Source organism: Vombatus ursinus, unplaced genomic scaffold, assembly GCF_900497805.2.
Source record: "Vombatus ursinus unplaced genomic scaffold, bare-nosed wombat genome assembly UNPS02014772.1, whole genome shotgun sequence".
Taxonomy (NCBI): Eukaryota; Metazoa; Chordata; class Mammalia; order Diprotodontia; family Vombatidae; genus Vombatus; species Vombatus ursinus.
In genome coordinates, this window is record NW_020954550.1 from 23,244,898 (window position 1) to 23,270,342 (window position 25,445).

The 25,445-nt window shown below is 36.8% G+C and overlaps 1 protein-coding gene across 7 annotated transcripts in view; it reads left to right on the plus strand.

Annotated features, from left to right (window-relative positions):
* ARL15 (ADP ribosylation factor like GTPase 15) overlaps positions 1 to 25,445 on the plus strand; it is a 483,734-nt gene that overhangs the window by 243,631 nt on the left and 214,658 nt on the right. The gene's annotated exons all lie outside the window — the stretch shown is intronic.

Sequence of the window (25,445 nt, forward strand, 5' to 3'; positions counted from 1 at the left end):
TCCATCCATCCATCCATCCATCCATCCATCCATCCATCCATCCATCCATCCATCCATCCATCCATCCAGTTTTGTGAATAGTTAAGTGTTTTCTTGGGCAGCTTGGTGGCACAATGGATGAGAGTGTGGGGTCCAGGGTCAGGAAGACTCATCTTCCTGAGCTCAAATTTGTTCCCAGACATTGATTAGTTATGTGTCCTTTGGCTGGTCCCCTAACTCTGTTTGCCTCAGTTTCGTCATCTGTAAAATGAGCTGGAGAAGGAAAAGGCAAACTGCTCCAGTATATTTGCCAAGAAAACCCCAAAGGGCCATGAACAGTCAGACTGTATAATAACAACAAAGTATATTGCTTGTATTTATCTTTATCTCCTTTAGATTATAATCTCTTCATTGAAACAATACTGGCTATTGTTCCTTTTGGGCCTCTCATTGTTCTTTGTAGAGCCAATGGTCTGTAAGTGTTGATTAATGAACATATTTTCTTTCAACTGCATAGATTTGATCTCATTTAGTAGTATTTTGTACTGTCCTTTTAATAGTTTTCTTTTCATCTTTTAAAGTTATGATATAAAATAGAAAACTGTAGGACATTGAAAACAGGGAACTCAAATTTAATTAAAGTGAATTTCCTCTTTCAATTTCCTCTTTCAAAGTGTTGTAAGTAATGTTTCTACGCGGGCTTATTATTTAGAAAGAAATTGTTAAATATATAATTAAGAAGTTGTAAAATTTGATTTCATGTGGCTATCTAGGTTGTTTTTTTTAAACAGCAATTAAAGATAAAGTTTCATAATCTTGTGTTGCATTCAAGTCTTTATTTTTCATATCTTTCCATTTTTTGACTAACAATTTTTAAACATATTTTAGAAATTATAAAAATTTGGAAGTCACTCTTTCAACTCTATATTCAGTTAAAATTTAGCAAGTAAATAACTTATTCAGGAGATACAATGATTTTGAAGTCAGTTTGTACAACGTGCTCTTTCTTTAGTTCTTAGATTCTCCCCTCCCCTTTTTTTCCTGGCAAAAGAAAACTGAGACAGTCGGAACACACATAGCTTACAAAGTTAATAAAACATTTGTCCAGTTAAATTAATTTGAAAATAGGCACATAGTTAACGTTAGTAAGGTGCTTTGAAGATAAAAAGCACAATAAGTGTTGGTTATTATAATTATGATAATTATTATCATTATTATTATTACATAGTGTCTGCTTGAAAATATCCTTGGTTACTCTGGGATGGTTGAGACTAATGAGAAAGATTAATCTGCTGGAGTTTATCCAGAACTAAGGGTCTGAGACACAGTGGGCTCAAGTTTTCATCAAGGGAATCTGTTGTGTTGAGTGCTTTTATTTTTTCTTTAAAGCTGCGAAGAAGAGGGAGCTTCCTAATGAACTTTCAACTGAAGTATCAGGATTCTTTTTTAATCACTCAGATGCTTTACTTTATTGGATAGTTCTACTAAAAATGAATTGGATACAAATAGAAACGATTTCACAATTTAAAAAATTTAACAACATAGAAATCATAATTTCCAAACATTTCTAAACCTTTTTTCAACCCATTTAGGGAAATGTAAAATCTCAATTAAGATTTAAAGAGACCAATTCAAATGTTAAGACATTATAAAACAGGTTACTACGGCTTATTCGGTGAATTGCCCTGGAAATAAAAAAAGATATCTGAAGTTAAGTTAAGGAATCTTTTAGATTAAAAAAAAAAGACTTTGAGATTAAACAGGTGTTTTTTTTAAAGAACAAAACATTTTATGATATTGTAAATATTGGCATCTCAAGTCACGGAGGTAAAGAAAATGTTCAAGTTGTACTTGAACCAGTAAGAGTAGGGCGCTGGAGTCTGCTCCCAACTTGGCAATCAGTAAGACATCAGTGACAGGTCTGAAGAAGACATTCCCCAATATTATTGCAAACAAAGTAATGAAGGATCTCCTGGGAATGAAAAGAGAAAGGTGCCCGGAGCCAATGAATTACAATTGACAACCTAAAGGCAGTTGAAGAACCAATTGCTCCAGTGATTGCATAGCTATTCATAATGTGCAGCAGACAGAGAGAAGCTGCAGAAACAATGCCTCAGTTCCACAATATTGCTTCATGAGAATAGAGAAAGAGAACCCAAAGAGCTACTGACCCTGAGACCAATTTCCAGGCAGCTGCACAAACTATATCCTGTAATTAAAGGTTCTAACCAGGAATCACAGCAATGCCAGACTCCTTCAAGTCCAGCTAACTAGCTTCTTTGACAATAAAGGGAACACCCTTAAAGTTAGAAAAAAAAGAATTATTGAGAAGGTAGGTATGAAAACTGCCCTGTGTTTTTGGCAGTGACTTTGGAGGGGAAAAAAAAAAGCCTGCTGGTTAGTGCAAAAATCAAAACCTAATAATTTTAACTTTTTAAAAGAACAAAATTTTAAGGAAAGACAGCTGCTTTTATCTTTGAATGGAAGAATTCCGACAATCGGGAACAAACCTTTTCTACTTGTCTTTTTCCTTCTAGTTTTTAACCGCTGAAAGATTTTTCTATGATGGCAATGAAAGAATGAATGTATACAGCTATAAGTATACTAATGTCTTTGAAGGCTGTGTGTGTGAGATCATTGCTTTGAGCTACATATTACAAATCCTCCATGTCATAATTGAAGGTTTAGCTGATCTTGAGTCATTGTAACCCCATAGATTTATCACCTGGTGACCCACTCCAGATTTAGCTTAGCATGTCCTCAAATAACAGACACACAGGCTGTCATTGGGCTTATGCTCATAGACAAGTTACCTTGGTTAGCTGGTATACCCCTTGCATGGCCTTCAAGAATCTAGTATCATGTTTAGGCAACAGTTAGATACTGGAGAAATATTTTATTGGAAGGATATTTATTAAAGGACTCTTATAGTTTCTTTGAATTTGAACAGTAATCAATCTATAATAGAGTCTTTTAATTCAGACTATACTGCAGAGAGTGCAGCTCTGATGGCCTGGCCGCATTGTTTGAATGCCAAACATATGCTTGCCAAAAGATTGTTTGGAGAACTCACACAAGATAAGTGCTCACGTGGTGGTCAGAAAAAGCGATACAAGTACACTCTCAAGGCCTCTCTGAAAAACTTTGGAATTGATTGTGTGATATGGCAGACACTGGCACAGGACCACTCAGCATGGCATGCCCTCATCAGAGAAGGTGCTCTGCTCTGTGAGCAAAGCAGAATTGAGGTAGTTCAAAAGAAATGTGAGATATGCAAATTTAGAGAATCCACCACAAAAGTTCACTTGGACTATTTGTGCCCGACCTGTGGTAGAGCATGCCAAGCCCATATTGGTTTGATCAGTCACAGTCGGACACACTGTGACTTGGTTCTAACATAGTGATGTCATTTTGAGTTGTCTTCGAGAATGAAGGACAGCAACCAACCATTATAGATACCCCTGAAGACACTGTTCTAGTCTATCATTACCTAGCCTTTTAAAAAATATGTCTCATAATAATATATGCATGTCTAAATAACTTATAACAACATATATATTTTATTTTTGTTTAATCATTTTCAGTCACGTCCAACTCTTCATGATCCAATTTGGGGTTTTCTTGGCAAATATACTAGAGTGGTTTGCCATTTCCTTCTCCAGCTTATTTATAGATGATGAAACTGAGGCAAACAGGGTTAAGTGTCTTGCCCAGAGTCACACAGCTAGGACTGAGACCAGCTTTGAATTTAGGAAGACTCGTCTTCCTGACTCCAGGCCCTACACTGTACCCAGTGTGCCACCTAGCTGTCCCATATATGGCTATAGATAGATACTATAGAGATATCAAGATCTGTGTCATATTTATAAATATAGATAGAGGTATGTAATGTCATTATAATGAGTAAATGTTTGTTACTTGATGAATATGGTAGTTCAGTGGTTAAGAACAAAGACCTAATGATATTCCTCAAGTCATAGATTCTTGTATACTTCATTCGTTATAAGGATTAGAGGCTCTACACTGTCTTGATAGGGAGTCATCCAGAGTCAGGAAGACATGAATTTTAAGTCCAACCTCTTGATTAGCTATGTGACCTAAGCCCAGAAATCTGCAGAGGGTTGGGGTTGTGGGCTTACTCCAAGGGATGTATGATGAACCAGTCACAGGGGATGAAGATGGGTTCTTCACTTTCTTTGAAGTAGCCAGTCTTGGGACTTGTTTCCGGTCCAACCACACCTATCCTTATCACTCAGCACTCCCATACTTTTCCCCCTCCTTGTGTTGGCGTCCATTCTTTCCATTTCAGAACCTTGCACACTGTACTTGAGACGATCTTGTAGCTGTGGCAGGCAGAAACTCTGCACCTGTAAGGCATTGACCAGTGAGGAAAAGTGTTTCCTTCCCCCTTTTCACTTTGGATGAGACAGAGCCCCACATCCCCACTAAGTTAACATATACACATTAAGAGTGAGTTCTTGGGGTAACTAGGTGGCGCAGTGGATAGAGCTCTGGCCTTGGAGTCAGGAGGACCTGAGTTCAAATCCAACCTCAGACACTTGACACTTATTAGCTGTGTGACCCTGGGCAAGACACTTAACCCCGATTGCCTCACCCCCCCACCAAAAAAAAGAGTGAGCTCTCAAAATTTGTTTTATGAATAGCTTGTTGGCCACTTTCTAGTACAATTTGCTTAACTTCTTAATGACCCCAGGATACTCTCCTAAGTGGTAGCTCAGTAGCTGTTCTGCATTGGTAGGAGTTTTCTCACTGGAGAACCAGTGAGATCATAGATCAGCATTCCCTGCCCTCATCACTTTCCCCCTCCCCCAGGTCCCCAAATAAAAAAACAAAAACAATATTTTTTTGGAGCTTTATAGTGATTGCTTGACTGATTGTCTCTACAGGAACAATATCTAATCAACAAGTAAGACTTGACCTGTTTTCTGAATGTGTTTTAGAAAATCTGATATCTCTTAACTTAGAAGCCTTTGATATTCAGTATTGCTAATTCCACAAAAAGATCATGTCATTTTTAGAGTTAGAGACCCTCAGGCATACTCGTTTCTCCATAGTTCCCCCAACCCCCATTTCACAAATGTGGAAATCACACTATTCAAAATTTAGAAAGGAGAAAAGTTTAAGATATTTTTCATAATATTTCAGATTTAGAATCCAACGTAACAGATGTTATGGGGAAGCATCATCAGGTTAGTTAGGTGTAACATTTTTGTACCACACCTGACTCATTATTATTGGCTTGTTTTAAAGTTGGTTCTCTGTGATGCTATAGGAACTATTTGGAGGTTAAGTGACTCAATGTCGTGACTAGAACAAAAGAAAAATGAATTTTAGCTTTAACATTTTATTTCATTTAAGTTCACATCATTTGAGGCTTTGAAGGATATGTTTGTATTTTATTCTAAAATAATTATATAGGATATATTAATTAGCCAAATCAGAAAATACAGAATTTGTTATGTTATTTAACATCAGACTGTAGTAGTGCCTAATCATGATTTCAAGGTGAAACAAGTTTTTATTGAAAAGTGTCAGAGTGGAAAATCTAGGTAACTTATGTATAGTTTGAACAGAAAAAATAGGAAACAGTGAAATAAAAAGAAAAATTTGGCAGCAATTCCTTGGAGGACAGCTGGTTGGCTAATTATAGTTGTCAGCTCTACTATAAGGCAAATATTCTGTCACTATGTTGATGTGTATTTTGTAGCATAGAAGCTTGACTGGTCATTAGAGAGATCTTGGAAAACAGTTTAAAAAACCAAAACCAAAATCTTGAAATGAGGTATATACGTTTTGGGTGATGATAGCAAGTATAGGGAATTGGGATTGAACCATGTGATTTCATGGGGATAGGGAGCTCCCAGTGAGGAACTTCCTTGCTAATGTTGATGAGCACCTTCTCTACAACTCACATAGTCTGAAGTAGCTGCTGTCTAGGGCAGTGGTGACAGCCTCAGATAGAAGTGGGGGCCACTAATCTGCACATACCTGGAGCACATCAACTCAATTTAAAAATGTAACGTTATCTATCTTTTATTGTATTTTTTAACTTCTTTTGTTAAATATTTCCCAGTTACTTTTTACTCTGGTTTTAGCTTCATGTTTGATACCTCTGGTCAAGAGCACTGAGAGGTTAAGTCACTTGTCCAGAGTCACATAGTCAGTTTATGTCAGAGCTGAAGATGAGAACCCAGGTCTTCTGGATATTAGACCAGATCTTTTTCTGTTGTGCTTAAGCAGCTTCTTTGTAGTTAGTAATCTAGTGGTCATTTGTACACTAAAGAAATGATTGTTTTACAACATACCATGGAATTCTGTATTGCAAAAAAACAGTAAAACTCTAAGAAGTCTATATTCTATATTATTATCTAGATTGCTATTTGAATTTGACTCAGTGTTTGGGAATTAGTTTATTTTAAAAAGCTACTTATTTAATGGTAAATATAACTACATGGGTTAAATAAAATTGAAGTTAGTATTATATAAAGTATAAATATGTAAATGGTGAAATATATGAGTTTAGTAATGTTCATATGAAAGAATATTTGAGCTCTAAATTGACATATTAACTTGATTGTTTTCTCCTTTAAAGTCTTTTTGGTTTCTCTCTCTCTCTCTCTCTTTCTCTGTATCTGTCTCCCTTTCTCTCCCTCTCTCTCCATCTCTCCTTCTCCCTTGCCTTTTCTCTCTCTCCCCCTCCCTCCCTTTCCCTCTCCCTCTCTCTTTCCCTTTCTCCCTCTCCCTCCCTTATTAATGGGCAGCTAGGTGGCCTCAGACACTTCACTAGCTGTGTGACCCTGGGTGAGTCACTTAACCTCAGTTGCCTCAGTTCCTCATCTGTAAAATCAGCTGGAGAAGGAAATGGCAAACCACTCTAGTATGTTTGCCAAGAAAACCCCAAGTGGGGTCACAAAGAGTCAGACATGACTGAAATGACTAAACAATGACAACAAAACACCGTATTAATTGTTGGTAATGTTTTGCCAACCTCATGTTTATTTTGTATTCAAAAGCAAATAAATCTTAGTTTCTACAAGTAAGGAAATTACAGAAGAAAAATTTTACCTTGTCATCCTAAAACTTCAATTAACAGCAGTACAGTACTCAGGGAATCATGTATTTTGATTAATGAACTCGTCTGTTTAAGATTTAGCCAGAAAACCTTTTTTCATCTTTTGTTAATTTTTTTCCTAAAATATCTCAGTATCATCATACATGTTATAGTATAAAATACATTAAGATGATATTTCTTGCCTTAAGAATTATAGTGTACTAAAAGTTGATATTTTTCAAAATAACTGTCTCATTTAAATATTTTTCTTAAACTTTGTCTCCACTAAAAATGTGGCAGAGAGAAGGAAATATCATTAACTGAAAAATTTTTAGTTGGGTTCCACTCAATTAAGACTAAATATTTGATGACATGTAAATATAAACTCCATGAAAAGAATTGCAGATACTTTTTGTTACATAAAATCAGGGGAAGTTACTTAAATCAGTTAATTTTGCTTTCAGTAAATGACTTTTGAGCATAGAATATCATAAAATCAAGAGCTAAAAGGCATCTTTGGGATTATCCAATACAGAACCTCTCAGTTTTCAAACAAAAAAACTCAGGCCCAGAGAGGTTAAGGTACTTGCTAAGGTCATCCAGGGAAGAAAGAGCAGAGCTAGGGTTTCAGTTATGTCTGCTCACTCCAGATTCATGTCTTTTACACTATTCCTTTACGTAAACATTTATTAAGTGATAAAATTTATGCAACACTGTGCTAGCACTATCAGTACAAAAAAAAAAGTCCCTGTCCTCACAAAGTTTACATTGCATTGAATGTGAGTGTGTACCCCTAAACATGGTATAATGGAAATAGTGCTGTACTTGGAGTGGGAGAGACCCGAGTTCAAATTCTGCCTTCAACTTGGACTAGCTTTTTGATATTAGACTGGTAATTTAACATCTTAGTTTCTGTATCTGTAAGATGAGGATAAGAATACTGAAGGTATATATCTCACAGGGTTGAGAAGATCAAATAAAGTAAAATATGTGCTTAAGTGTCAACTATCAGCTGTTGCAAGATAACCTGAGAGAAACATGAAAGGCTTCAAAGTCATGAAAGGTTTCACCAAGCAGGTAGCATCTTAGATGAGCCTGAAAGGAAGATAAAGTTCTTATCATGTGCAGGTACAGATGAGGAAGAAGTCCATTCCAGGCTGGAAGGAAATTTGTGAACATGTAGAGAGGTGGAAATGGACTTTTGAATTTGGAAAAGGACTTATTAGATTTGCTATCCTGGCTGGCTAGGTTAAACTGTCAAGATTGACCGAAAGGAAGCAATGTGAGATAAGGCTGACAAGCTGTATGAAAACATCAGTGATTTTTTTAAGAAGATTATTTTTAGCAGCTCTGTAGAAAAGGAAGGAATTGGAAGCAAAGAGACCAGTTAGAGAAGAATAACCCAGGGAAGAAGTGGAGAGCATCTAAATTGGAGCGGTAGTTGTGTGAATGGAGGGAAGGAGCGCAGTTTAAGAGATGTGGAGGGAGAATTAGTAGAATTTGTCAATTGTTTGGAAGAGGGTAAGGGAAAAAGTTGAGGTAAAGAAAAGAGCAAAATTTAACAACAGGTGTTTGAACCTACATGACTGAGCAGATGGTGTTATCTTAAACAGAAATAAGAAAATTTGGAGGAAGAATGAATTTACAAGTGAGGAAAATGGGTTCTTTTCAGGATGTTGAATTTGAGGTGCTTGTGGGACATCTTTGTAAAGATATCTGGCAGATGGAGTCATGTGATGGAGTTCAAGAGAGAATCATCCATTCCAACACATAGCTATCATGTTCTTATCAGTTTCCAAAGAAAAATTATATAATCTTATCTATTCAGTAAAGAAAGGCTTGGTAAATTAAAATGTGTATATATATTTAAGTACCAAGCCCAAAACTGAAATGGTTGCCATATCTCTCTTGACAAAGCTTCACTTGGCTGAACAACCACAGAGACGTGTCATCTATTCATGATTTTGTAAAAGGTATTAGTAAAATTTGTGCCATGTTAAGATTTTCATGTAGGCCCAAACTTTTGCTCTTAGATCCAGTTCTGTCACTGGTACATAGTTTGTTTGTTGAATTGCTATTTGTTTTAAAAAGGAGATAGGAGATTGAAAACACACCAGGCCTCTGAAAAAAATATTTTCCCTTGCCAGCTTGCCTTATTGCCTGAAATTCCTGCTAGAGGCCTTATCACTGAACAAAGGCATTGAAGCTCCTTGTTGAAAATGTGATGGAATAATAAAATAATAGTAATTTGTGCCATTATCAGCCTTGGATAGTGTATATTAATTAGTCTGTCTTAGTCTGCTAGTAGTATCCTGAGCAGATAAACAGAGGAACACATAAATTATAATTGGGGCTGTGTGAAAAAAAATCCAGGGTATGCAATGCTGGGCAAATATTGATGGGCTATCCTAGTGGGATACAATAGAGACTGAGGGAAATGAAGGCTGGCAGTGACCAGGGGCCTTAATGAAAGGGGTCCTGAAAATAAACTGCCCACTTCAGAAAGATAAACTTCTGTCTTTTAATTTGTGAAACAAATACTAATTTGATAAATAAGTAAACTCTGCATCATTGGCAGTATTGCATCCAAGAACAAGTCCTCTGGCATATAGGTTTGGTGATGAATAGCATTCTCTTGTGCTCTAGAGTATTATTAGTAGTTGTGTATTTTTGTTCATTAAAGCAAAGAGAAATACTAATTTAGAGTGGGGAGGGAGGGTTGTGGTATATTATATTGATAAATGTATAGAGCAAATAAAGGATCTGTTTTATTAGAGGCCAGAATTATTAAAATCAGCCTTGAAGTCCTAAATTTGAAGTGAATTGAAACTAACCCTATTATTTTCAACGTATAAGTTTAAAAATAAAAGCAGAATCTACCTTAAAGATACTTGACATGGGTACAACTCACATATAAACACATGAGTGTTCTCAGAGCCATGGAAGGCTCCCCATGAGCTGCTGTTCCCTCTGGTACATATGGTATCCCTGAACCTTTATAATCTTATCCAGGTCAGGGTCCCTTTGTGCATTTCCCTTTCCCTTTGGCACTCATTCCTCCCTTATTGGGAGACCACAGGAAGCTCAGAAACTCAGTAATGCCTTCAAAAATCGGAATCTGACTGGCTTCTCCAATCCAAATGTCATCGGATGGGAACTGTCCCCAAAAACCCTAGAGTTCCTAGAGTTGCCACCATAGCCACCCCAAATCCCCAGAGAGCAGTTGTCGAGTGCCTTCTGTCTTGGCTGGATAAAGCTCACAAGTTGTCTGGTGCTTCTTTGCCTACTTATTTCAATAATGAAGGTTCCTTTAATAAAATCTTGGGGGCTGTTGCTTTGGTGGCTACAGGATCTATACGACCTCAAGATGCATAACTCTGAAGCCTCCCTTGATGGATCATTGGAGTTTGGGGTGGGGTAGAAGTAAATGAAAGTTCTGCCAACAGTAGTAGAAACTCCCACAGGAGTTTCAGTCACCACTACTTGAAAACTTGAGTCTTTGAAGAAGATAGAAGTTTGTATGTGTATAACAAAAGAAATTCTTCTTTGAGGGTATTAAGAGAGCTGAGCTTTTTGTTTGTTTTTGTTTTGGAGGAAGGAGAAGGGAGAAAAGACAAATAGGACACACAGGCAATGCGGTATTGGTTAATAATCAGAGAGAGGAATAAATACTTCCCATAACTTTCAATTTTTGTTATATTTAATTATAAGCAAATTAATAGCTCACAAAATAGATGCTCTTCTTTGTCTGCTTTTTCCAAAAGCTAAAGAAAGTCCCACTAAATTATTTATTTTCACTTGGGCAATCTGTACCATGTTTGATGTTCTAGGTAGTTTGTGGTTTTTCCGCCACATTAACTTCTACACATTTCCACATTAACATGTGGGTTTTAAAGTTTTCTTTAGCTATTAATTGAACCATTTTATTTATTTTGCTATTTCACAAACAAAGTTGGTCTTTTTAATTCAAAATGAAAGAATGAGGAATGGATTGAAAAAAGATACCACTACTACCTGCTGCCTTCACTGCTCTTAGAGATTCCTGAGAATTTCTTCTTTAACATGTCAGTAGGGTGGATTCTGATGACATGATTGACAGGCTTGCTGTTTTCTTTTTCTGAAGGCCCAGTCAGTCACTGGAATTATCTCAGAGTGTTCTGTGTAACCATAATACTTATTTTCAGATTTAAATAAAATCTCCTTGAGAATTAAAGGTGGATTACTTTGTATTACTACTGTGCTCCTTTTTGAATGTTTTTTTTAGAGACATTTAAGAGTCCTCTTCAAGATTAGATTTCCAGCGGTATATTTTCTTCATGTGAGTTTTAGGGATTAGTTGCAATCTAGTATTTAATATCTCAAAACATCTGATCAAACCAAATTTCTTAATTAAAAAAATGAAACCAGTACATTAGTAGAGAAGAAATACATAGCACCTTTGTATTTCATATAATAAATCAGAAGTCTGTATCTGTGTGTGTGTTTTTTTTAACAAAAACGAGTGTGTGATTTTTTTTTTCTCCTCCACTATTCTCAGTTTCTTTTGATCATTGATCTGGGTGACCCCACGCTCAGGGTTTTTTTTTCTTCATTTGACATGGACAGAGTTTTGAAGTATAGCTCTCCTTTGGGAACCCTGGGCAGTTCCACTTGACTAACCTGTGATCTAATGAGCAGTAATGCAGGGCTACAGTGACTATTTTGTTTGCTTTGAGGGAGGATGGCTAGACAGAGAGTGGGAGAGAGGCTGTGTCTGTGGAGAAAAAGAGATGCAGGGTGATCGAACAGTGTGAAAAAGACTTGTTAGCCCACATTAGTTTGCCTGATTTACTTCACAACAGGTCAGGAAAGGCCAACAGCAGGGCTGTCATTAAATTGCAAAGTTGAAGATCCCAGTATTTGAAAGCTTTCAGGTCCCTGAAAGCTATTAATTCAAAAGTTGGGTATAATTCATGTTTGAATTACTGCACATACAATAAAACCCCGACTTTTCTTCCGTCTTCAAGATTAATATGAAATAACTATATAATCGTAGATAGAAGGAAAAAAAAGCCCTGCAACTTTTAGACATATTTTCATGGTTGAGTGTTTTACAATGAGCTTTGGTGTGAAAGAGAGGCCAAACACTAACAAGGTCGTGGCACATCCTTTATACACTGTGTTCGCCCCTTAATGATGTGCCCGTGCTTCTCATTTTGAAATGCATTAAATGTATGGATTTGTCAATTCATATCATGTGTAACCATATGCATCCCTTAAGGCTGACATTAGTACAGCAGGCATTGGTTGGTGAGTTGTTTTTTTGTTTGTTTTTGTTTTTTTCAATGTTGTATTCCTTACAGATTTCCAAGGGTGAAGACACTAATTCCTACACTCAAGTATAGTGTTGGTTTCTCCCCAAATTCTACCCTGTAGTTTATGTTATAGCTTCTACTTTTTTCTGCTCACCTTTGATTTTTCTTTTTTTACACAAGAGATGATACCTAAGTGTATATACAATGTTGCTTCGTTTAGGTCCCACATATAAGCCATCCTCGTGCATATTTTCTCACGGTGATCATAATTATGTATGTGGACATTGCATTTCTTAACTTAAAAAATGTTGGTCAGACCAATACACTTATTTGACCATCATTTCTGTAAGACTAGATATTAAAAGTCACCTTTCATTGAGATTAAGGAATATTATAGTGATATATTGCAGGCTTTTCACTCTTTTTCAGAAGTCACCAACCATCTTAAAAATCTGTAATTTGGTTATAAAAGGAGATCAATGCAGTAACATCAGTAATCTCAGTATTAAGAGGAATTGGGAGTTGCTTATGGTTGCAGACAATAATTAGTTTAGGGCCACTGTTCACATCACAAAACGGTCATTGAACACAGACCTCCATGAGATAAGGCACTCCCATGTATAATTTTCATATTGTTAGGACCCAGGGCATTGGGCATGATTGCTGTAATTAGGATGACCTTTGCCTACTTCAGTCAGGTGATGGAGACATTTTAAAGATAGTAAAAAATTTTGGATCTATATTGTGCTTAAGCCCAAATCTAGGACTTATTAAAGTGGTCAATATAAGCGATAAGACCTATTGTGTGTAGGGACTACTCTAGCTCTTAGAAAATTGGCAAATGGCACTTAGCCATGTCCTGAGAAGTTAGGCCTTTCAAAACAATAAGGTTACTTTTAAAAACAGCCACCACTTTTAGTTGGGTTCCAAAATAATCAAATTAATTAATGAAATGACTTAATGAACTGACAGCAGTGAAATTAATAAAATCCTTAATTTCAGAACTTAATATACTTTTATTTATGTGATTTTTTAAGAATCACAGTAACTGATTTGTCCTCATAAACCATAAATGAAGCAGCTCTCTTTTCTCTTTGCCCAGATAGGTTGTATCTGCTTTTTTTGCAGATGGATCCATTTGGTACTCATTTGCAAGTGTACTTGGTGTATTGATGGAACCAAACTGAATATGTTTATTTTTATTGTGTTTAAATGTCTAGCTGGTTTGAGGTTAGATTTATTCATCATATAAATTGATCAGACCAACCTTAAGAAACAATATGAAACAGGTATTAGTGATTCCTAAAATAATTTCTGGTGATAGCCTAGTTCTTATTGAAGTTTTCCTAACCTTATCACCTCTACCAGTTCTCACTCTCCTTATCCAGTCTTGAAATGAACTGTAACTATTGTGAATACAGACCTCCCTTTGCTCTTGAGAGAATCATGCAGCCAACCTTTAAGGAAAAGGCATCCTGGGTTTACTGAATAGTTTCCTCAGCTCCTCCACTTACTCCTTTGAACTCGCTTCCTCTCTCTTTCTCCCCTCCCCCTACCTGCCCGACAATGTCCACTACCACCCAGGTAGCAGGCAAAGGAAGAGAGGGATGGGGAATGAGAATGGGAAGGGGGGGGCCGAGTAGCTTCCCTGTGTCCCCTGAGACCCTTTCCCCCCTGCCGAGAGAGATGATGATGGCTCACTGAAGGGTTGAAGAGGTTAGAAAAATTTTTTTGGCACTCTAGGATAAAAAGGTTGGTGACCCCTGATTTTAAGTCATTAACCACAGAGCAGCACCACTGTTGCCTTGAGTAGGATCTCTCTAGTTGCTTTCCGAGTTTCTGCTTCAGAGACGGTTATAACTATTCATGCTGAAGGTGACTAATGACCTGCCAAGTTGGTAGTTTTAGAAAATGATTTTTGTTTTCATTAAAGAAGTGTGTGACTTCATTTTCTTGGTGAATGAAATGAGCCTGAAGGATTCTGTAAGGAAGAATTATTAATACTTGGGAAATGCTTTGAGATCTCAATAGTAGCAACCTTAGAGAGATAGTGGTATCAGTTTCTAAAACTTCTAAAACTTTGGTCAAAGCCAAGGGGGAAAAGTTAAATACCCTAGTCTGTTCTTTGTTTTGCTTAATAAATTTTATATTGAATTGAATTTGGCAATTCAACAGACATTTATTGAGTTACTAGGATTCAGACTCTCTTCTAGTTCTGGGGATAAAAGGACTGAAAGAAGTGAAACCTTACCTTCAGGGAGTTTCAGCATAAATTTTTACTTGGAGGAAACTGTAGGTATACACTTAAGTAAACACAACATAATTTTGGGGTTTGAGTAAAATGCTAACTGTTGGAATCAGGAAATGCCTTGCGTAGGAAGTGGAACTTGAATTAAATTTAATTGCCTTTTGCGTTCAGGTTCATGAAGTACATATATCAGTTAATTAAATTTTTATGCTAAATTAAATTTTAATTGGGAATTTCCATATTTTCTCTAAGGAATAAAATCTTTCATATTGTTAGATTCAAATTTGATTCAGGAATTATTGGGAATTTGGGGGGCAATAGGGCAGATTTTTTCCTCTGCTTCAAGAAACTTCAAGAAAAGGAAGAATCCTTTAATAAACTAGGGAAATATGGCAATTTGCTAGGAAATCTAAATCAAAAGCATATAAGGCCAGTTGTGGTAAAAGTCAGAAATTTGGTGAATCTCAAGATTAACTAGTGTGACATTTACGAAGGCAGGTGGTAAATGTCAAAAAATATATCTCCTCGCCTTATGTGGCAGACATTCACTGAATATCCAGGACAACAGAGTCTCTTGGGTAATCATTTGAAATGTCTTTCATCTGTTTCACTAATTGTTTCATAGACTGAAACCTGGGTGTAACTCTTTAGTTGAGACCAAGTTAAAAAAATGTCTTTGCTTGTGTTGGTAGGCAGAAATTCATTTCTCATATCTGTGTTTGTAGCAAACTAAACATTTGAAAAGTATATATTCTTTATGTCTCACAAAGAAGGAAATCCTTTTGATATTATACTACTAATAGAAAGGAAGAAGGAGGATGTAGTGGATCAATGCATCAACCTTTTCTTTTTTGCCTCTTTGCTAGCACAAGTGGGATGGAGATTGGGTGGCAAAACCTGAATAGGAATGGGATAGACTGGACTGAACAATTCACCAGGAAAAGGGAGACTAGACTAATACAGAAAAATTTGTCTTGCAGTGTTAGAAGTCCTGACATGATAACAGTTTTTTTTAAAATTTCCTTGCATCTAGCTCAAGTACAGTATTTCTTCAGTATTTAAGTGATTGAATTAATGATTTGACAAGATCCCAGATTCAGCTGTAGTGCAGGCAGACTTTGACTTTGTCGTCTCATCTCTCTAACTTTCACACCTCTCTTTCTGAACTCTCTTTTATTCCTTCCCCACAGTGTAACCAGTGCCTTCATGCTATCTACCCTTTGGCAATCCACATTTTTCTGTCATAACCAGATATTGCTCAGATGCAAAAATTAACTTCCTGCCCCTCAGTTCTAATCATAACCCCCCTCCCCTGATAAAATGAGGCATACCTCATTTTATTGCACTTCACTTTATTGTACTTCACAGATATTGCATTTTTTTTTAAACAAATTGAAGGTTTGGGTCAACCCTGAGTCAAACAATTCAGTTGGTGCTATTTTTCCAATAGCATGTGCTTATGTTGTGTCTCTCTGTCACATTTTGGTATTTCTTGCAATATTTCAGGCTTTTTCATTATTATTATAATGCCTTTTGTTGTGATCAGTGACCTTGGGTGTTGTTATTATAATTCTTTTGGGGTGCCAACCACTCCCATGTAAATTGGTGAACTTATTCTATAAATATCCTTTGTGTTCTGATTGCTCCAGTGACTGGCTGTACCGAGTCTCTCTCTTCCTCTCCTCAGGCTTCCTTATTCCCTGAGAGACAATAATATTGAAATTAGGCCCATTCATAACCCTGCAATGGCTTCTAGGTGTTCAAGTAAAAGGAAGAGTAAATTGGCAAATTTCATTGTTGTCTTACTTTAAGAAATTGCCACTGCTACCTCAAACTTCAGCAACCACCACCTGATCAGTCAGCAGATGCCAGCATTGAGGCAAGAGTCTTCACCAACAAAAAGGCTTGCTGAGGGCATGATTATTAGCATTTTTAGCAATAAAATATTTTTTAATTAATGTTATGTACATTGGAGTTTTTTTTTATTTGGAAGTAATGCTACTGAACGCTTACAGTATAATGTAAACATAACTTTTGTATGTACTAGGAATCCAAAAAAAAAATTGTGTGATTCACTTTATTGTGATATTTGCTTTTATTACCAGAGTCTGGAACCAAACCCATGATATCTTTGAGTTGTGCCTGTACTTGTTTTGGATTGAAGTAGTAGTAGTAATGATCAGTAATAATAATAGCTAACATTTTTGTAACTCCTTTAGGTTTACAAAGCACTTTCCATATTTTAGTCTAGATCCTCACAAGAGCCCTGTGACCTTTTTTTCAGAAGAGGAAGCTGTGTCTGAGAATGTAAGTGACTTGTCATTGAGCTGGTAAATGTCTGAAGCAGGATGTGAACTCAGGTCTTCTGACTCTTAAGTCCAGGGCTCTAACAGCTATTTCTTTGGCTAAAATAATTTTCACAAAGGTATGAACAATGCTTAATTTTAAGCTCATTTGGATTTTAAAGTAGAATCCTTTAAATTCCGAAGTATATTTAATTGGTACTGTTTTTACTTTGTTAAATATTTCCCAACTACATGAAAAATATTTTTAAACATTCATTTTTTAAAATTTTGAGTTCCAAATTCTATTCTTCCCACTCCCCCCTTCCCCATCCATTGGGAAGGCAAGCAATGTGACATCCATTATACATGTGGCAGCTAGGTGGCGAAGTGTATAGAGAGCTAGAGAAAGAAATGGCAAACCACTCCAGTATCTTTGCCAGGAGAATCCCAAATGGGGTCATGAAGAGTCTTGAAGACATGACTGAAACAACTGAACAACAACATAATATAAAGTCATGCAAAACATATTTCCATGTTTGCCATGTTGCAAAAGGCGGGGGAGATGGTGTTAAGGAGGAAGGGAATAGAATGTTTAAACCCGGTATTTTTATAATCCTCAACCGTGCTGGCCCCATCACAATTTTTCCAGAAAAGCTGGGTAAAAACAACTGTGGATTAGGAAGAAAGCACAGAACATATTTCCAATTTCTAAACTTAGAACTCCTCACAAGAACCAGCATTGAAAATGACCCCAGAAGCCATTTGGTATGGCCCATTCCTGCACAAGAATCCTCTCTACAGTATATCCAATGAGGGGCCTTAGGAAGAAGGTGCTTACTTCGGCCCAGAGAGGTTAAGAGAACAATGGCCCATGGTCCCAGCATCTGATAAGTATCTTTGACTAGTAACCAGTCACCAGAGCAATACTCACCACATTTGACAACTATAAGCAATTCACTTGTCAGATCAGTAATCTAGAAGATAGCAGGCATCTCTCTTGTTGGCCACCAGTACTTGTTACTTTTTCTGTTCCTTGTGGGATACTCTTTCTCCTCTGTAGATCACATCCTCAAGGGAGGATGAATGAACTTACTTCTTTTTAGTAAGTTCTTTCTCCTTGTTCCTTAGGAGGACATCAGGGCCTCTGACTCACAGGATCGTAGGATCTTAGATTGAGAGCTATAAGGGCCTTCAATATCAATCAAATCCTTATTTTACCAATGAGGAAACTGAAGCCCAGAGAAGTGAATTGACCAGGATCAACTACCTAGGCAGGCAGTATTTGAACTCAGATCTTCCTGAGTAATTAAAAAAAAAAAAGGTATAGTGCTATAACCATTGGGTCACCTAGCCACCCTCAAAGAAGCATGGGGTTAGACCTATGATTTCATTGATGTGAAGAGCTCTAGCTGAGGAATTTCCTGATCAGCACCTTCTCTGCAATTTGTAGTCCCAGAGTGTTGCCTAGAGTATCAAAAGGCTCTATGACTTGGCCCAGGGTCACACAGCCAGAATATATCAAAGGTGGAATATGAACCCAAGTCTTCCTGGCTTTGAAATTGGTTTTCTGTTCATTGTACCCAACTGTACTGTCAGCTCTCCTGTTCTCTGTGATTTTTTTTTTTTTGAGACAACCAAGGTTAAGTGACTTGCCCAGGGTCACACAGCTAGTAAGCGTCTGAGGCTGGATTTGATCTCAGCTCTACCTAACTCCAGGTCCAGTGCTTAGTTCACTGAGCCACCTGGGTGCCCCTCTCTTCCCTCTTTCAAAGATCATTGACAATGGTTTGGCTGTGGGATTTAGTGAATGAATCTGGTGATTTGAACTCAGTGTGGAAAGCTAAAATCTAATTGTCCAAAATTAGTCTGTAAACGTAAATAGTGACCTTGACTTCACCCCTCTTGCTGTCTCCATGTTTATCTCAAGTCTCAACCCCCTGTAAGTCATTTTTTGTACCTTTCCATTTCAAAACTCAAGTTGAACAGTGTTTGACTTTCTCATTGTCATCTGGTATTGTTCCATTTACCCTAAACAACACTTTTGTCTTTGATTCCCCTCCTCATCCTTACATAGCTTAACTGCCCCCTTTGTTGCTTTCTGCTTTGTTTCATTTCTGCCTCAACTGATTCAAAGATTTTGTGCACCTGAAATTATTTCACAGGACCGTTCCATGTCTTTGTGTTTATCTACTATTACCTCTTCTTTATTCAGACTTCTGTATATGTCTTTTAGAAATCTCAATTGGTCAGCAAGTTTCCTGTGAATCCTCATGTCTTTTCAGACAACTTTTTCTCCTTAAAAGAGACATTTCTTTATGTTATGAGCAGTTCATTTTTAGAGCTTTCCATCCCTCCAGTGCTGACTTAACCCTGTAGAATTGTAGTCCATAGGGAACTTATCTATCCTTTCTCTGAAGCTTTTGAAATCTTCTCTCCCTGTATCTAGGGGGCATGTCAGATAGTGCTCAGCTTTCTTCTTGTCTGTCATAAATTCTAAAATGGAGCAGTCACCTCCCCATCATTTCTACTGTCAGAAATCCTTTTTTCCATACTCGCGAGAATCAAGTCCAACACAGAAACTCTCCTCATTGGATGTTTCACCTATTAAAGAATGAAATTAGCATTTAGGCAACTCATGAAATTATTAGCCAATCTTATTTTGGCAGAAAGGAAAATTTAGCAGATTTTTAGATATTTGAATCTTCTATTACTGCTGTGTCATACTTCCATGCCAGACCCGTGATTTATTTACCCAATTCCTCAGTTTTTCCATTTGAGTGGCCTCTCATATGCCAGAGAACAATATCACCTCTGTATCCGCTGCCACTGAACTCCATCCAGATGTGCTTCGTCACCTTGCTTCTCCCTCTTGGTCTTTGGGTTCCTTCACATCAGTAGATCTTAGGATGAGTGTACCTTCTTAGGATATATTCCTACTCTTTTTCTCTCACTGCTATGTTTTTACTAGACTATTCATTTTACTAAACTATTCACTAATTGCCCTAGTCCAGACATGGGACCTGATTTCCCAAGTGTTACAGATAGCAGTGATGTCTACTTTTTCACCTCGCATCAGGATGTCTCCTTCACCCTACTTGTTACTCATGCTTCGTATATTTTTATGTAAACATTGTGGACCATGGGCTTTATTGCTGTTTGCTTTCTTGAATGGTGTCTTTGTATCTGAATATCTTTGCTACTGTTCTTTTTTCTCCATTATGATTACTTTATGTTATTTCCATCTTGCTGGATATACATAAGCTGTTTTCTCTTTCCCTCACCTGTGTAGTTTATAGCCTCTTTCATTAGATCTATGAGCCTCTAGACCAGGGGTTCTTACCCTTTCTTATTTTATGCACTTTGTTGGCAGTCTAGTGATGTCTGTGGACCTTTTCTCAGAATAATATTTTTAAATAATGGAAGGAAATGCTAGAGTAATTTACCATTTTCTTCTATAGTGAATTAAGGCAAACAGGTTAAATGGCTTACCCAGCATCACCCAGCTAGTAAGTGTCTGAGACTTCATTTGAAGCTGTCTTCCTAACTCCATGCCTAGTGCTCTTATCTACTAAGCCACCTTGCTTTCATAAATGATATATATGTGTATCACATGATAGAAATCTCTTTAAGAGATAACTAAGCAGAAAATGGCTATCAAATACATTTCCTTTCTGTCACTTTAAGGACGTCCATGGAATAGGACCTATGATGAGCTTGGGCTTGGAGACAATCCTTAAGAATGGGATTCTTTGAGGCAGAGGCTTGGATGGAGCTTTTGGGGAGCCCATTTGACAAAGGCAAACAATCAGCCCTTTCAGAGTGTTTGAAAGTAGATGCCTCAGACTCTAAAGAAAGGTTCAAAGGACATTTTCAGAAAAGTCTTAAGCCCTGGTAGCATCAGTGAAACACAGATATATAACTTTTCTAAGTGAATACCTGGAAGAGACAATGCATATTTTTCTCTATAAGTCCTGGTGTGTTTATTTCAAATAATAACCTCACTTTAGAGTTGTACCTCATATAAAAGATAATAATCATGTATGAACATGTGTAGTCTCCCCTCATCTCTCCATGGCTCAAAAACTAGTTCAGCAGACTATCCATTAGCCACATGTTATACTAGCCTGGGGGAGAGAGAAGGTATGCATAGAAATATGTCTGACTTGGGATGTCTAGCTTCCAGGAATGGTTGCCAGGTGCTGGCATGCCCAGAGAGCCAGAACTTGGCACACTTCATTGTTCGGGTCCAGCCAGCCCTCGTGGCACACCCCTGGCAGACAACTGTTCTAGGTGTGGTCTGGTTTCTTTCACCAATGATTGGTATTGGCAAGCGCTGATAGCGGGAGCCCAATGCATTTTTTTGTTACTGTTTCTTGGTCTCTACATCTTAGGTCCTATCCAGCCTCTAGGCTGAAGAAATGAGTCATAGGCATGTGCCAAAATGTATGTGTTCTTGTTCCCAGTGGCATGAGCCCAACTGTCAGTGACAGGTGGACACAGCACCTTGGGGACATACTTTGCTTCATGTACCAGATGGAGTTGAACCGATCCAGGAAAAGGTAGACGATCTGGGTTGCTGAAACAGATGCTCCGAAGTCAGCCATTGACTTGTCCTTCCCTCCCTTTCCCACTTTCCTCCACTGCTCATAGAGATAGAGAGACACTGGTAATGCTTTTGGATAGTTCCACGGTGGGCATTTCTGTTCCAAACTGTTGACTTGAGGAAACTTTTTTCATTACTTAAGTAATTAGGTGTCTGAATGGCAAGGACAGCCATAGCATGTGAGCAGTGTCCCAAACATGGGTTATAAAAACGTTTATGCTAACATTTGCCAAAGAGGCTTGCTGACTAGTTGTGGTTGTGTTGACATTTTAATTCATTTTCATTCTTTCAATTGCACAATTTGGATTTAAACCTAGTAACAGTATCCCATTATACATATAACTAATACCTTTCAGATTTTAGGTGCATAAAAGACCCAGGTAGAAAGTATATTTTCCAAAACTCACCTCCCATGTGGTCCACACATACCTTTGTGTTTGTTACAGATAATCCAAAAAATGTAACAAAAATGTGAGTTATTCTGTTTTCCAACCTAGTACTTAAAATTTCTTAAAGAAAATCTAATTGAGTCAAAGCCTTGTTTTTTTAAAAAATGAATGAATAAATACCAGTGTTTTCTGTTATTTTTTATGACATGTTTTGAATCTCAAAACATTTTTAGAGTTGTGAAATTTTGGCAGATTTTTTGGGTTTTTTTGAGTGTGGTGGTGGTGGAAAGAGTCCAAATACTTTAATATTTAGAAAGGCCCTTTTATTATTATCATATTAGTTCTTTTGTTACAGAGAAGAAATAAATAAATATACCTGTGATTGCAATTTTACATTCCCAGAGAGGAAGCATTCCAATAAGTAATTTATTTGAATAAACTATAAACTCTTTGTTGGGACTGAAACCATTTATGAACTTTTCAGTATTTGTATGGGACTTTTAAATAATAATAATAATGTTTATTATTGTTATTATTATACATTTCTATAATGCTCTACAGTTTTTATAAAATGCTTTCTCTCAACAATCCTATATAGTTATATAAATATTATTATCTCCTCTTTATAGATGGGGAACTTTAGATCTAGAGAAGGTAAGTTACATAGCTAGTATTCGAGCTAGGACTAGGCCCTACATCTCTTGTCTTTAAGTCCAGTGCTCTTTTCCTTACCTTGAATTCTTGGAATTTCTAAATGAATTCTAGGGATGTATCCACTTATGATAATTGCTGCTGAATGAAATTTTACTGTCCACTTGCTTTGTATATCACCCAAATTCTTACTATAAACTTTAGGTTTTCCTTTTTTTGATAATGCTATTTTGTTTTTACCACCAAAAAAAAAAATTTCTCCTGCTAACATCGCCAGTGTTCTATGTACAGATTGAATAATCCATTTATTTCATGTTATGGAAAGATTTTTTTTTTACACATGATAGTGTAATTCTAGAATAAAAAAACTACTACAGAGATTTTATTAAAACTGATGCCAATGAGACATCTACTTTATACCCTTCATAAAGGCTTTCTTCATGTACTAAATTTCAAAATGCCAAAGTTCATTGTAATGCTATAGCATAATGTCTATGTAGAGTACATTTTACCTATCAATTACCATAATGCCGTTTAGTTTAATTTGATGTGAATCAGATAAGTATTTATTGAGGTTCCACTATTGGGGAAGGGGGTTGCATTAAGAATAAGAAGAGGAGATCTCTCCTAAAGGTGCTTATGGTCAGGATTCTAGTAAGCTCATGACTTCATAAGTACACGAAGAGCTAAATAATAGGAGAATAATACATGAAATGGCAAAGGTCTTGATTAATGTTCACATTAGTGGTGTAGACAATAAATGGTATGAGTTCAGAGGTAGGGAGAGAGGGATCATTGTGGCTGAAGTGGGCTGGGAAGGATTTATGGGAGAGATGGGACTGGGGATGGGCCTGGAACTGCACCCTAAAGTGAAGCTTTGTTTGCTTTAATGGGGCACTGAATAACAAACTTTGCACCACTGAATTGACCACAAACATTTCTTTTGGCTATTCCAGCACTCAGATGGAAATTCCAGGCACAAAGGTTGTGAGACATGTAGTAGAAATGCATTTGGTTGACAAAATTTATTGTCACTAGGATAGCTAGAAACCATCTTTAATCTGAAATTGGCCACAGCTACCAGCAATGCTGTCCTGTATTACTTCATTGTTACTTAATATGTGAATACTCACATGGAGTCAGTTGCCTCAGTGGTCCCCCCTCCTTTTAACATTTAGTCCCTCTTTAGTCAAATCTCTACCACAGTACTGCTTGCTATGATATATTGTATAAAACTGGCAAGTAGCCTTTATATCTGAGTGACATTGGGTTGTCTGTCAGCAAAATTATCTATTAGTAATTTTCTCCATTTAACAACTCCTATAACTACCATTAGTAACTTATCCAACTCTTTTTCTGTCCCTTTTCGTCCTTCCCATTCCCTTCCCATTCTTTATTTAGGTCAAAACCCATGACAATGAACATCAATGAGATGTCTAGATTCTCTTTATTGTACTAAAATGCTATTGTATTGGCTATTGTTCAAAATAAATGGACCCCTGGTCAGAGTTGGAAATCTTCTTGTTATTACTGGGATTTCCATTACAATGGTTAGTTAACAAGCATTTATTGAACACTTACTGGGTGAAGCAGTGATCTTAATGCTGGGAGAGATGCATAAGAAAATGCACAATAACAATGGTGAACAGAGATAATGGACAAGCTATCAAAGAAGCCAATAAAATCACACTATATGATGAATTCCTACTTGGGCTGTATTTGAAGGTTATCATTAGCTCACAAGAAATGTAACATACAACTCCTGATAGGATCCATAGTAATGTATATGATGCACATTTATTGTTTAAATGAACATTTTTGTCTAAATGTTGTCCACTGTCCAAGTTGGCTGTTGGTATGCCCCCATCCTTATGTCTCCTGTTAATATTCCCAACGATGCTTCATATCCAAATGTCATTGAATTGCATCTTTGCTTAAATTTGTTTTTTTTTTTTTCAAATTCTATCTTTTTCATATTCCTTGTGAAATCTTTTGAGACATAACTTAAGTGTCATTTCTTTGAGAGGCCCATTTTCCCTTCTGACATCAAGTGGAACATGATTTTTCCTTCTCTAGAAATCTCATAGTACTTTGTATCTCTCTTATCTACTCTCACTGAGTATTATAGTTAACATGCCAACAGTTCTTATCTTCCCTATCAAATTGTAAGCCCCTCAAAAACAGCAAAAAGTTTATTTTTCTTAAAAAATCTCATTCCAGCAGTGCTTTGTCCATAGTATACCCTTAAGATATGTCTGTTTCATGGAACTGATGCCTCTTTAGAGCTCAGTTTCTATTTGTAAAATGCTGAACTTGGTTGACAGGTAAAATCAGTCAAGGAATAAACTATAGGCCTAGTCAAGGAATAAACTATAGGCGTGTTCAAGGACTCACAGGTTGTGCCTCATCTTCTTTGCAATGTTTGCTATATGTAGTAATCAGGACTGATTAAGAAAGAAGAAGCCCTATCCAGCTCAGTGTTTTTGAAGATAGGATCATAGGATGTAGGATTTAAAGCTGGAAGGAACCTGAGAGAATACCTAGTCTGATTCCCTCAGTTTATAAATGAGGAAACTGAGACCCAAAGAGATTAAGTGATTTGCTCATGGTTGGATTAAGTGTATCTGCCCAAGTAGCAGGACCAGGATTCTAACCCATACCCTTTTAATTACAAATCTTCTACAGCCCACCAAAAAAAAAAATTCTATTTTCTTCAGAATGAAGCAAACATTTTTTGCCTTTCTGACTTTGGTTGAGTTTGGCTGACTACTGAATAGGCTGAGAAAATTTTTATAATTCCAAGCATGGAATGGAAGTAGTCTCCTATTTATGTGCCAAATAGAATTTTTTTACAGTCCCAACGATATTTTTAAAATACGGGTGTACAAATATCCAACATTTAAAACTTCAGTTTTGTGGATATT